The sequence below is a fragment of the Protopterus annectens genome, chromosome 4.part0 (assembly GCF_019279795.1).
Source record: "Protopterus annectens isolate FY-2018-M chromosome 4.part0, PAN1.0, whole genome shotgun sequence".
Classification (NCBI taxonomy): Eukaryota; Metazoa; Chordata; order Ceratodontiformes; family Protopteridae; genus Protopterus; species Protopterus annectens.
In genome coordinates, this window is record NC_056733.1 from 1,286,994,652 (window position 1) to 1,287,007,081 (window position 12,430).

Sequence of the window (12,430 nt, forward strand, 5' to 3'; positions counted from 1 at the left end):
GCTTGAAAGGTCTAATTCACAGTTTTTCACACATCAACCACCATAACTGCCTAAACTAGGCTCTTATTTTGGTAAATATGGGTAGCATTACCAGAGCTCTCAGATTATTATTATTTTACCTGCCTTATCTGGTCAATCACACTAATTATATCTGCTTTTAACATTTATGACAACTATATTAATTAACTCAACAACATCCACAAACTCTCTTTAGCAGTAAACAATGTTGTGCAAAAAAATATATGAAATAAACAACAAAAATTTAATAAAATGCAGTGAGTGCTTTTGTCAACAGAATTACTTCTTCAGACTGTGTATCACTAAACAAAGGACACTTAAATATACTTATACAACAATCACAAGACAGAATCAAGTCACATGCAAAATCTAATCATGTTATCATGTTACACGGTTCAATTTTCTTTGAGCAAGAAATGCACTAATGCTTTATCTTTTAAACTAGGAGTACTGTAGGTATTTCATCTTACTTGCCAGCATTAATCCTTCCATTTCACTGCTCTTTTAATACTCCAGCAACCACTTACACAAATGCTGATTATATATTTAATAACTCTGATAATGGCAAATTTACTGGACTGTGTTCATTGACTTAAGCAGAAACTTTGAGCTTGTGAATCATGATCTTCCTATATCAGAATTCACAGTTGCAGGTTTTGGAAATGCAACTACTGCCTGGTTCAAAAACACCTCAAAAACAAGAAAATGGCAGCCAAATTCAACAATTAGTATTGCAAAGCCTGTGTTCTACCTTCAGGAGTACCCCAGGCCTCCATATTAGGATTATTATCAATATATAATTCTCTATCTGTGGATCTCCCACATCACAAAATAATCCCGTGTGTAGACAACCTCCAACTATTCAATCCACATTCACACAGCCATGATTTTTAAAATCAGCTGTAGCAATAAATCTCAGCTCAAAAGCACCCTAATTACATTATTTGACCCATAGAACAGCAGCATTTTCCCAGTTAAAATTATAAACAGCAAACTCTCTCCAAGTACCAAACCAACAAAACTGCATCCACTGTTCTCAACCAACTCATATATACCTCTACACTTGCTAAGTACCTTAACCAAAACACTGGAAAGATGACAATAAAAAGAGTTACTCACTTAATTAGAATATGGTCTCTCCTTAATAGTACTTGACAAAATACCAGTATTAAAGTCTCAAAACGTTCAGAACAAATGTTATTTTTAAATCTTTCAGATCAGCATACTCAACACTCTGAATTATCTGAAACTGCTAGCATCCTTCCTTTCACTTAAAGAGCTCCATAACTGCTCACAACTACACTACAATCTTTACAATCAAACTAAGAACAAAAATAATCCTGTACTCCTTATGCAATCAAATACTGGACACTCCCAACCTCAACAGAACACAATTCACCATAAGCACTATTGAAAGGACCTTTTGAAAACACAGTCCAGCAGTCAGGAATCCCAACACTTTACTTCTTTTTTCAGAAATCCAACTATCTGTTAATATGAACTGTTAACTCTTTTCTATCTACTAATCATTTTTATTCCATAACTAGCATTTTCTTACTGCAATATTTGCTTCCTTAATTTACTTACTCTGTGCCATGAATTAACTCTCTCAGCATTCTGTAACTAGCATGTCTTTCAGACTAATTATATCAAATTGCATCTACTCTGTCTGATGTAAAACAGTACATAAACCAACAGAGTGTTTTATTTTAGATATCTATTAGCAATATCACTTTTATGAATCTAGCTAACTAAAATAAAACCACATATACATCTGAATTCTCCAGGATAAAAGTAAGCTTTAATTGCCGACCATGAGCGCTTTCACAGGTAAACCCTGCTTCATCAGATGCTAATAACACATTGAACACAACTCCACTATAAATATACTTATTCCTAATGAGGCACATGACCCAACTATTTAATTAAGAATGCTCTTAAAGCAAAATTCTATAAATACATCCTGTTACATTACTTCTTGATTAAAAACAACAGCTTTACTCATGTCCTAGAACACACATACATTTTAAATATACTCTTCATAAAAATATATATGTATCATTGTCACAAAGCATATAAAGCATATAAAAATTATACAAAAAATATATAGATAAAATATATTTATATATATGTACAATATTATGTATTTCTTATTTTATCACCTGGCTAATGGTCTAGATTTTAACTTGGGCTTAATGGGCACTATTTCATTCAGACTGTGTCCATGATCTCCCCTAAATATTATGATCCACTTGGCTTCAAGTTGTTCTGTCTGATTACGAATATCTGCACCTCTCTTATTGTCAAACACTCTGCCAATGGCCATAAATATAAATGTGTGGTCTATCCCTGCAGACAATACATGTTTGACTAGGGCACTTGCCTTATTACCCTTGCTGATGTAATAGACATGCTTACTGATGCTCTGTTTAAGGAATCTATCTGTTTTGCCCACATAGAACCTTTGACATTTCTGACAGCAAGCCAGATAAACAATATGTTCACTGTCACAAGTGGCATGTACTCAAAAATAATAAGTCTTTTTTTTCTGGTCTGGATGTATAAACTGTGCCGTACTGTCTATATATTTTCAAAAAGAGCATTTGGCACATGGAAAAGTTCCAGTGATCAAAGATTCCTTAAAGTTATTTTTTGGGTAGCACAATTCTCTTTTTAGTGCCTTCATATTCCTAAACATGAATCTAGATTCAGGATCCACTAACTCACAAATATCTTTTGTCTATTCTTAAAATGGCCCAATGTTTCCTAACTATATCAGTATATGTATGGACATTACTTGATTAGTAAAGAGGAACCTTAAGTGTCATTTGACTGACATTACTAGATGTCTGTATTGAAACATTACTGAATTTAGAAAAATATGGTTTTGCTTTATTGTTCCTCAGAACAGATATTTCATTAACATTTCTACATATAACATCTCTCTCATAAACCCTATCTTCCAGTTCTGTTTGTACTACTTCAACTTGTTTCTCAAAGTCTGAATCTTTAACATTGAGTCTGGAAGCTCTAAAAACCTGATTTCTTATGACATTAGTAAAAATATGTGATGGATGCATACTGTAACTGGATAGGAGATGATTGACATGACATGATTTCCTATTTAATTTAGTATAAACAATACCCTCTTCATCCAAATCAACATAAACATCTAAAAAGTTTATACTATTAGTAGATACAGTACAGGTAAACTTTAAATAGCCAGTCCTACTATTGATGTACTGTTGGAATTCTAAGAATTGTTCTTCCGTACGATCCCATAAAACAAAAAGATCATCAACAAATCTTCTGTAAAGCACAATATGCTGACTGAAAACACCATGGTGCAGGAAATCATGTTCTCATATGGGCATCACTGCATTGCCATAGCTATTGACACACGAGGAGCCCATAACTATGCCATTACGCTGCCAAAAGATATGCTCACCAAACAGAAAAACATTGTTCTCCAAAACATAATTAAGTAATGTATAAATAAATGTAGTCCTCTCCTGAGTAATATTACTATATAAACCCAGAAATCGTTCAGTGCTTGCTATGCCCATTTCACTAGGTATTACCATGAAAAGGAAGACTACATCTAAAGTAATAAAAAGTAAATTCTTCACAGATTTGTTATAAACTTCAACAAAACCATATAAATCCTTAAGAAAGTGCTGTGTATCTTTAAGGATATGTCCAATTTCATTCAAAATTGGTCTAAAAAAATTTTCTAAATATATTGAGGCAGGCTCTGTACACCAGTTGCAAACCAAAACAATGGGGTGCAATGGAGGATTCAACTTGTCCTTGTGTAATTTGGGCAATCCTGGTATAATAGGAATTACTGGATGTAATACTAATAGATAATTTGCTAAAGCTCTATCAACTTATCTGTGAATAATCGACTAATAACCTGACTAACATTTCTAATCATAGAGTCAACTTTATTGCGATTAATCCATGTGTAAGAAAAACACTATCTGCTAGCATATCTTTCATTGCTCTATCATACCAAACACTATCTAATATCACTATAGGGCCACCCTTGTCCGCAGGCCTTACCACAATCGTTGTATTACTTTGAATACTTTTTAAAGCTGAAAATTCTTCTTTGTTTAAGTTAAAACCTTTGTTGCCCTTAGTATTCACATTATTAGAAATATTAATTTTTTACAAATCATCTAAACAAAGCTTCTCAAATGCATTTACTAAAGGGTTAGCTGCAGGTACATATATACTTGGTTTTCTAAAAGTATTAAACGTTCCCAGTTCAGTACTTTTATACATTAATTTCAATGTGAGATTTCTCACAAACATCTTGATGTCTAAAACGACATCTTTAAAGTCAGAGTACCTGGTAGGGATGAAAGATAATCCTGTTTGCAGTAGTCTCATCTCATCACTAGTAAGAGTATAGGAGAACAAATTCCAAACTATGTTCACTTCATTTGTGTGACCATTTTTTTGATGCGTGGTGTGTTCACTGAGTCCCCCTTCCAGCTTCCTCTTCTGCTTGCTATGCCCAAGGCTCCATGAGCATTGTTTCCAGTGTGGTGCCCTCCCTTCCCTTATGGCTAAAGGGAAAGGAAGCTTTGACTGTACTAAAGTGATATGTTGGTGAGCTCCGACAGATGATTCAGGGCTCTCACTGTCCTGAGTTTGATGAACTTGTGCCATTACGAGCAAAGTTTTCCTTTTAGCCCCCAAATCTTTCATAGGTGGATTTTAAGCTCACTCAGATGCTGATGTCATCTCAGTGGTAGGTGGAGAAGCTGTCTTCTCATTGGTGGACATCTCAGTAGTAGATGGAAAAGTTGTCTTCTCATTGGTCAGTAACAACATTGTCATGGTAACTGGAGGATCTGCCTGATCCAATACTTCTTGTCTCGTTTTACCATACCTGGGTCATGTAAAAACATTGCCCTGCTGAAAATCTTGATGGTCGCGAGCAATTTTTTAAGTTTCAGCTTTGTTAATTTTCTCTCATACACATGAAGGGAATCAGGCATCTCAACGATGCATTTGTCAGAGAATTCATTGCTGAACTGTGCCATTAAATCATCATAATCCTGTTTAATTGCCGAAGATAAATGTAATTCTTCTCTTGAAGCTGCTAATATGAGCAGCTTCAAATAACTCAAACTAGAGTTCAAGTTAACTTTCTGCCATTCAATCAACAGTTCAAAGTCACAATTAATATGTGAAGGCATTTTAATATGTGAAGGCCTGTCGGAACTATGCCCTCTTTTAAACATACTTCCAAGTGAAATTTTTGATAATGGCAGAGTTTTAGTTTAAATAAATTCTTCTCAATAGTACACAACTTTCTCTTCAGTAGTACAATGTCAAATGCTAGTACATCATTTTCCACAAGATCAGCCATACAGCTCATGAGTGGATTAATACCACCATCTATAACCTTGTAAAAACTTTATTTTCTTCTGTTACAAACTGGTGGCATTTCATTAGGAGCATAATCCACCTTTATAGTATCACAATCTTCAGCCTTATTTCTGGAAGGTTTGGTGGAATAAAAGTAGAGAAACAATAAAAGAATAAAAACACCCACCAACCTATCCAGATATCTGAGTCCAACTAGAAAAAAACAAAATAATCCAAAAAGACAAACAGACTCAGAAACAGCTGAATTCTCCAGGATAAAAGTAAGCTTTAATTGTTGACCATGAATGCTTTCACAGGTAAACCCTGCTTCATCAGATGCTAATAACACATTGAACACAACTCCACCTCATCTGCCAATAGCTACGCCAACGCAGTGATGGCCATATGGGAACATGATTTTCTGTACTATGGTGTTTTCAGTCAGCAAATTGTGTTTTACAGAAGATTTGTTGATGATCTTTTTGTTTTATGGGATGGGACAGAAGAACAATTCTTAGAATTCCAACAGTACATCAATAGTAGGACTGACTATTTAAAGTTTACCTCTGCTGTATGTACTAATAGTATACACTTTGTAGATGTTTGCGTTGGTTTGGATGAAGAGGGCATTGTTTATACTAAATTACATAGGAAATCATGTCATGTCAACCATCTCATATCCAATGACAGTATGCATCCAGCACATATTTTTACTAATGTCATACGAAATCAGTTTTTAGAGCTTCTAGACTCAATGTTAAAGATATAGACTTTGAGAAACAAGTTGAAGTAGTACAAACAGAACTGGAAGACAGGGGTTATGAGAGAGATGTTATATGTAGAAATATTAATGAAATAACTGTTCTGAGGACCACTAAAGTGAAACCATATTTTTCTAACTCCAGTAATGTTTCAATATGAATATCTAGTAATGTCAGTCAAAAGACACTTAAGGTTCTTCTTTACTATTCAAATAATGTCTCTACATATACTGATACAGTTAGGAAGCATTGGGCCATTTTAAGAACAGACAAAGATATTTGTGAGTTAGTGGACCCTGAACCTAGATTCATGTTTAGAATTTAAAGTCACTAAAAAGAGAATTGTGCTACCCAAAAAATAACTTTAAGGAATTTTTGGTCACTGGAACTTTCCCATGTGGCAAATGCTCTTTTTGTAAATATATAGACAGTACGGCACAGTTTATACATCCAGACCAGAACAAGACATATTATTTTCGAGTACATCCCACTTGTGACAGTGAACATATTGTTTATTTGGCTTGCTGTCAGAAATGTTGATGGTTCTATGTGGGCAAACCAGATAGATTCCTTAAAGAGAGAATCAGGGAACATATCTATTACATCAGCAAGGGAAATGAGGCAAGTGCCCTAGCCAAACACGTATTGTCTGCAGGGATAGACCACACATTTACATTTATGGCCATTGGTAGAGTGTTTGACAATAAGAGAGGAGGAGATATGTGTAATTAGACAGAACAACTTGAAGCCAAGTGGATCATAAGATTTAGGGGAGATCATGGGCATGGTCTAAATGAATTTGTATCCATAAGCTCAAGTTAAAATCTAGACCATTAGCCAGGTGTTAAAATAAGAAATACATAATATTGTATATAAATATAAATATATTTTATATATTTTTTGTATAATTTGTATATGCTTTAAATGCTGTGTGACAATGGTACATATATATTTTTATGAAGTGTATATTTAAAATGTATGCGTGTTCTAGGACATGAGTAAAGTTGTTGTTTTTAATCAAGAAGTAATGTAACAGGCTGTATTTATAGAATTTTGCTTTAGCAGTGTTCTTAATTAAGTAGTTGGGTCATGTGACTCATTAGGAATGAGTATATTTATAGTGAAGTTATGTTCAATGCATTATTAGCATCTGATAAAGCAGGGTTTGCCTGTGAAAGCGCTCATGGTCGACAATTAAAGCTTACTTTTATCCTGGAGAATTCAGCTGTTTCTGAGACCGTTTATCTTTTTGGATTATTTTGCTTTTTTCTAGTTAGACTCAGATATCTGGATAGGTTGGTGGTTGTTTTAATTCCACATATACATCTGATACATTTCTGTAAATATGTAAAGATATTGGTCCATATTTACATAAGATGGAACAAAGAGGAGAAGGTTCTAAAACCCTTAGCAATTCAGAAAGAGTTTTGCACACTAAAGCCAGACCTCATATAAGGACTTGTCCCATTGTGTAAGTACAGTATTTAATGCATGACATATATTTGCAAAACCTCCACCCTCCTGATTAAATGCAATTCAACAATCCAGGACTAGAGAAATACCGGCTGATACCAACAGGTATAATATGGGATGGTAACTACATGTAATACAATACAATAATGCTGCACTTCTTATAGCAGCGATTTCCCTTCCTTTCTAGTATTTTACTCAGCATTCAGTCCTGTCACAAGAAAAAAAGCATGATGGAAAAATCCATAACGATAATGGAAGCCCGTACATTGCAGGGATGCTTGTTACTCAAATATACCTTTCTTACCCCCACACAGTGATGATGGTGAGGTCTTACCAGTGGAAGCTCAGAGAGCACCAAATTTCTTCATTATCATGTTATTGCAGTCAGTCTAGTTCTTTGGTCATGCCTAATGATTAGTGTTTTATGAATCTCAGTCAAACATACCATACCACATAGCTTTTCATCTGCTGTGCTCTGTTATAGTAACATGCTAAAGCAAAATCTAGTGAGACGGTCCATATTTTCAGTTTTAGACTGTAGTGTTTGCTAGCTACCTTGTAGTTGTCTCATATGAGTACTGATGACATATTGTCTACAGTGGATTTCACTTGGAGGATGATGGCTGTGGTATAGTCAAACTTAAACTGTCACAAGCTAATTACTGGTAACATCACTTAGTCCAAAGAGAATAATATTTTATATGTGCTCAGCTACCAGGTTAATGTCATAATGTATCTCAGTTAGGTTAATCGGTTCATAGGTTCATAGGTAGGTACTAGATATCTGCCAGAAGGCATTTATAAGCCTAGCCAGAATGTGTTGTCTTTCGCCACCCCCTTAAATTAGTTCCCTGTGCCTCTGTCCAGCAGAGCCATTGAAGTGATCCCTGGGGTAAACTTTCTGTTTCCCATCCACTCGTCAAGGTTTCTCTTGAAGAGGGTTAGCGAGGAGCTCTGCCTAATGTAGATTGGAATCTTGTTCCAGAGCATGGGAAGTCTCTGGGACAGGAATCTATCCCTCCAGCATGTCCTATTTATTGTTGTGGTGAGCTTTAGATCCCTGGAGCGTGTGGCTCGAGGGGATATAGTTTTCTTTAGGTGGAGCATGGCCATCAATTCTGGGTTGGACATGGCCTTGTATGTCAGGCAGAGATCACCTCTGAGTAGGCGGTATGCAACCGAGTACAGCTGAAGTTTCTTCAGTCGAGCTGCATAGGGCATCTGCTTGAAGCCAGTGATCTTCTTGGTGAGGTACTTCTGTGGTCTTTCCAGTTGCTGCAGGTGCCTTGTAAGGTACATCTCAAATGGGGCATTGTACTCTATGATGGGTCTGATGAGTGATGCGTAGAGGGGCCCATTGACTTCTTTCGATCTGGATGCAAACCCTTTTGTGATTAGGTGGGCCACATAGAAGGATTTTCTAACCACTTTGGCAATGTGATTATCAAAGGAGAGGTTACTATCTACTTGGGTCTCCAGATCCCTTATTATGCCTTCTGTATTTAGTGGGCTACCACCTATGTGGTAGTTTGTGGGTACTTTGTTTTTTTCCAAAGGGGATGACTATGCACTTTTTAGCATTTAGCTTGAGGCCATGGTTTTGACACCAGGTATCTGTCTCAGTGAGACCCTTTTGGAAGATGTCTGTGTCAGCCAGAGAGTCAGTTATAACCCCTATTTTTCAGTCATCTGCGAACTTGGTCTGCCATAGTCCTCCTGTGTTTGCCTGTACCTCAGAGAAATATATGCCAAACAGGAGGGGTCCTAGGACTGAGCCCTGGGGAACACCACTTGTAACTGGTTTAGATGCAGACCTAGCTCCTGCAACTCTTACCATGTGGGATCTGTCCATGAGCCAGTTGGCAACCCATCTCATGATGTAGAGATTTATGTTCAGGCTGGTGAGCTTGTCTATAATACCTGAGTGAGGAATGGTGTCGAAGGCCTTTGTGAGGTCTATGCAGGCTGTGTGGACCACCTTTCCCTCATCTATAGTCTTGGTAACTGTCTCAAAGAAGTTCACCAGGTTTAGGAGGCATGATCTGCCCTTAACAAAGCCAAACTGGGTAGGGTCCAGTGTTTGGAGGTTTCCAATGTCTCTGCTAATGAGATCCATGATGATGCACTCCATAGCTTTACAGACCAAGCTAGTCAGGCTTATAGGGCGATAGTTCCCGGGGTTCGTTGTGGCTCCACCTTTGTGGAGTGGAATAACCGTTGCTGTGCGCCACTCTGTGGGCATGTATCCTGTGGAGAGGCTGAGTTTAAACAGTGTGTTTAGGTGAGGGGTTAGTTCATCTTTGAGCTTGTGTACGACGCAGCCTGGGACATCGTCCGGTCCCATTGATGCTGTGTTTTTGGCTTTGGAGTGGGCTGTTTTGACCTGAGTGTCTGTGATTTCAGGGGCACTACATTCTTCTGGTATAGTTATGGGCCCTTTTGGGGGTGAGAGGGAGTGAAGTTTGCACTGAACCTGTCTGCCAGGATGTTGGCTATATCGGTTGGTACAGTGTATTTTGTGCCATTCTGCACTAACTCCGGGCAGATCTGAGAATTGCCACTTAGATTCTTGACATAGCTAAAGAATGCCTTGTGGTTATCTTTGGAGTCCATGGCAATTTTTCTTTCGAAGCTAGCCTTGGATGATTTTATGAGAGAATGTAGTTTCTTGCTGATACTGATTAGGGATGTCTTCCCTTCTTGGGATTTTACTCTTTTCTGTACTAGTTTCCTCCTTCTGTTGTATAGCGTGTTTATGGCAGGGGTCCACCAGGCTGGTTTCCTTTTCTTGGAGGAGTGAGTCTTGGTTTTGTTTGGGATAGCACAATTCATGCATTCTTGTAGGTGCCTGTAGTGTGCATTAGTAAAGGATTTTGTAGCTTGGACAGTGTTATCCTTTAGCTTGGGGGCTTTGAAACTTCCCACCTCAGTCTTAAGTAACGTGAAGTTTGCTTTTAAAAAGTTTTTCATGGTGGTTTCTTTGACCGGGGGTGGTGGCGGAATGTGGATATCCAGAGTGATTAGTTTATGGTCAGATCTAACCAGCGAGGGGTTGACCTCCAGTGTGGAACACCGGTCGCCCATGTTGGTGATGACAAGGTCCAATATGTTGTCACCTCTGGTGGGGGTATTGACCAGTTGATCCAGGGCATTTGAGTTTATAAATTCTAGGAAATGTTGGACAAGGGAGTTTGTACTTGAGTAGTTCTCCCAGTTAATGTTTGGGTAATTGAAATCACCCAATATCAGGGTGTTTGGTAGGACCTTTATTTTTCCCAGTGTTTCCAGGAATGTGGAGTGGGGGTCCTGGGACATGGTGGGTGATCTGTAGCAAGCTATAATTTGAATAGCAGTTTTGCCCATTGTTAGTTGCACATGGAAGATCTCTGAAGCATCGTGCTGTTCCACTAACCTGGAGGTGTGGGTATCATTGATAAATATGGATACTCCCCCACCTTTTGTATTTCGGTCCGGGTTTTATTGCCGAAATGTATGGTATGAGTTGTAGCCTGGTAGTGCTGGGGTGCTCTCTGGAGCCTTAAACCAGGTTTCTGTTACTGCACATTTATCGATTTCTTCCATACTGAGGAGTGCCTCGAGTGCGTGTATTTTGAGTTTTAGACTTCTGGCATTGAGTAGCATTACCCTCAGTTTTTTGTTACTTGTGCTATTTACGGCAGTGGGTTTGTCTTTTGAGCCTTGCATAAACAAGGCACTATGGGGGTGGCAAGTGCCTTGGCCAATATTTAAAAGCCTAAGGGTGACAGGTGCAAGCTGTCTCTAGTAAAGCAGCGTGGCTTGTCGAGCATGTCATCCCAGGCTGACAGACACTGGATCCCCTTTGAATGACACTAGAAGCTTACTCAATTGTTGAAATTGATAATTTTTTTCTCTGTACCATGGTATAATTCTTGGTGAGGGCAGGATGTTACTCAGGGTCAAGGTCACACCGGCCTGGGCTACGTGATCAGAGAGCTTATCCATGTCTCTTTTTCATGTAGTCCAGGGAGGTACGGCTCAGGTCATTTACACCAACATGGACAATGACAGAGTCGTATTTGTACTTGTTCTGGAGTGACCTGAGTGCTTGTGTTATGTGGTGGATCCTGGCACCTGACAGGCAGCTAACAGTAACCTTCTCCTTGTTCAGCCTAGTGAGTGGGATGTCAATGTGCCTGACTATAGAGTCACCTGTTACTAGTGTGTTGGGTATGTTATTTTGCCTTAAGGGCTGTGATTGCATGGCACACTGGTTTTGTAAAGTATGTGTTTCATGGTTTGTGTTGGGGGGTTGCTTTGATGTCTGCTTTGGAGGTCTCTGTTGCTTTTGCAGATTTTTATTTAGAGCTTCCGAGTATGTTGGGTATGTTATTTTGCCTTAAGGGCTGTGATTGCATGGCACACTGGTTTTGTAAAGTATGTGTTTCATGGTTTGTGTTGGGGGGGGGGGGTTGCTTTGATGTCTGCTTTGGAGGTCTCTGTTGCTTTTGCAGATTTTTATTTAGAGCTTCCGAGTATGTTTTTGTGTATTTATGTGAGTTTTTTACCTGTGCTGGTTTCATAGGTCATTGTGAGACTGGTGGTGTGGTGCAAGTAATTCCTTTCTCCTCTTGACTGCCTGGTCCAGTCTTGGGTTGAGAGAGCTTAGCCTCCAGTTTGGCTGTATAATTGCATCTCTCGCATGTATTAGTGTTTGGTGGAAGGAGGAGAGGGTTGTCTGTGTACATGAAGCAATTGTAACATTACCTCAAAATGCCCAGATTTACCAGTTGGACCAGACAGTATACCTGAAA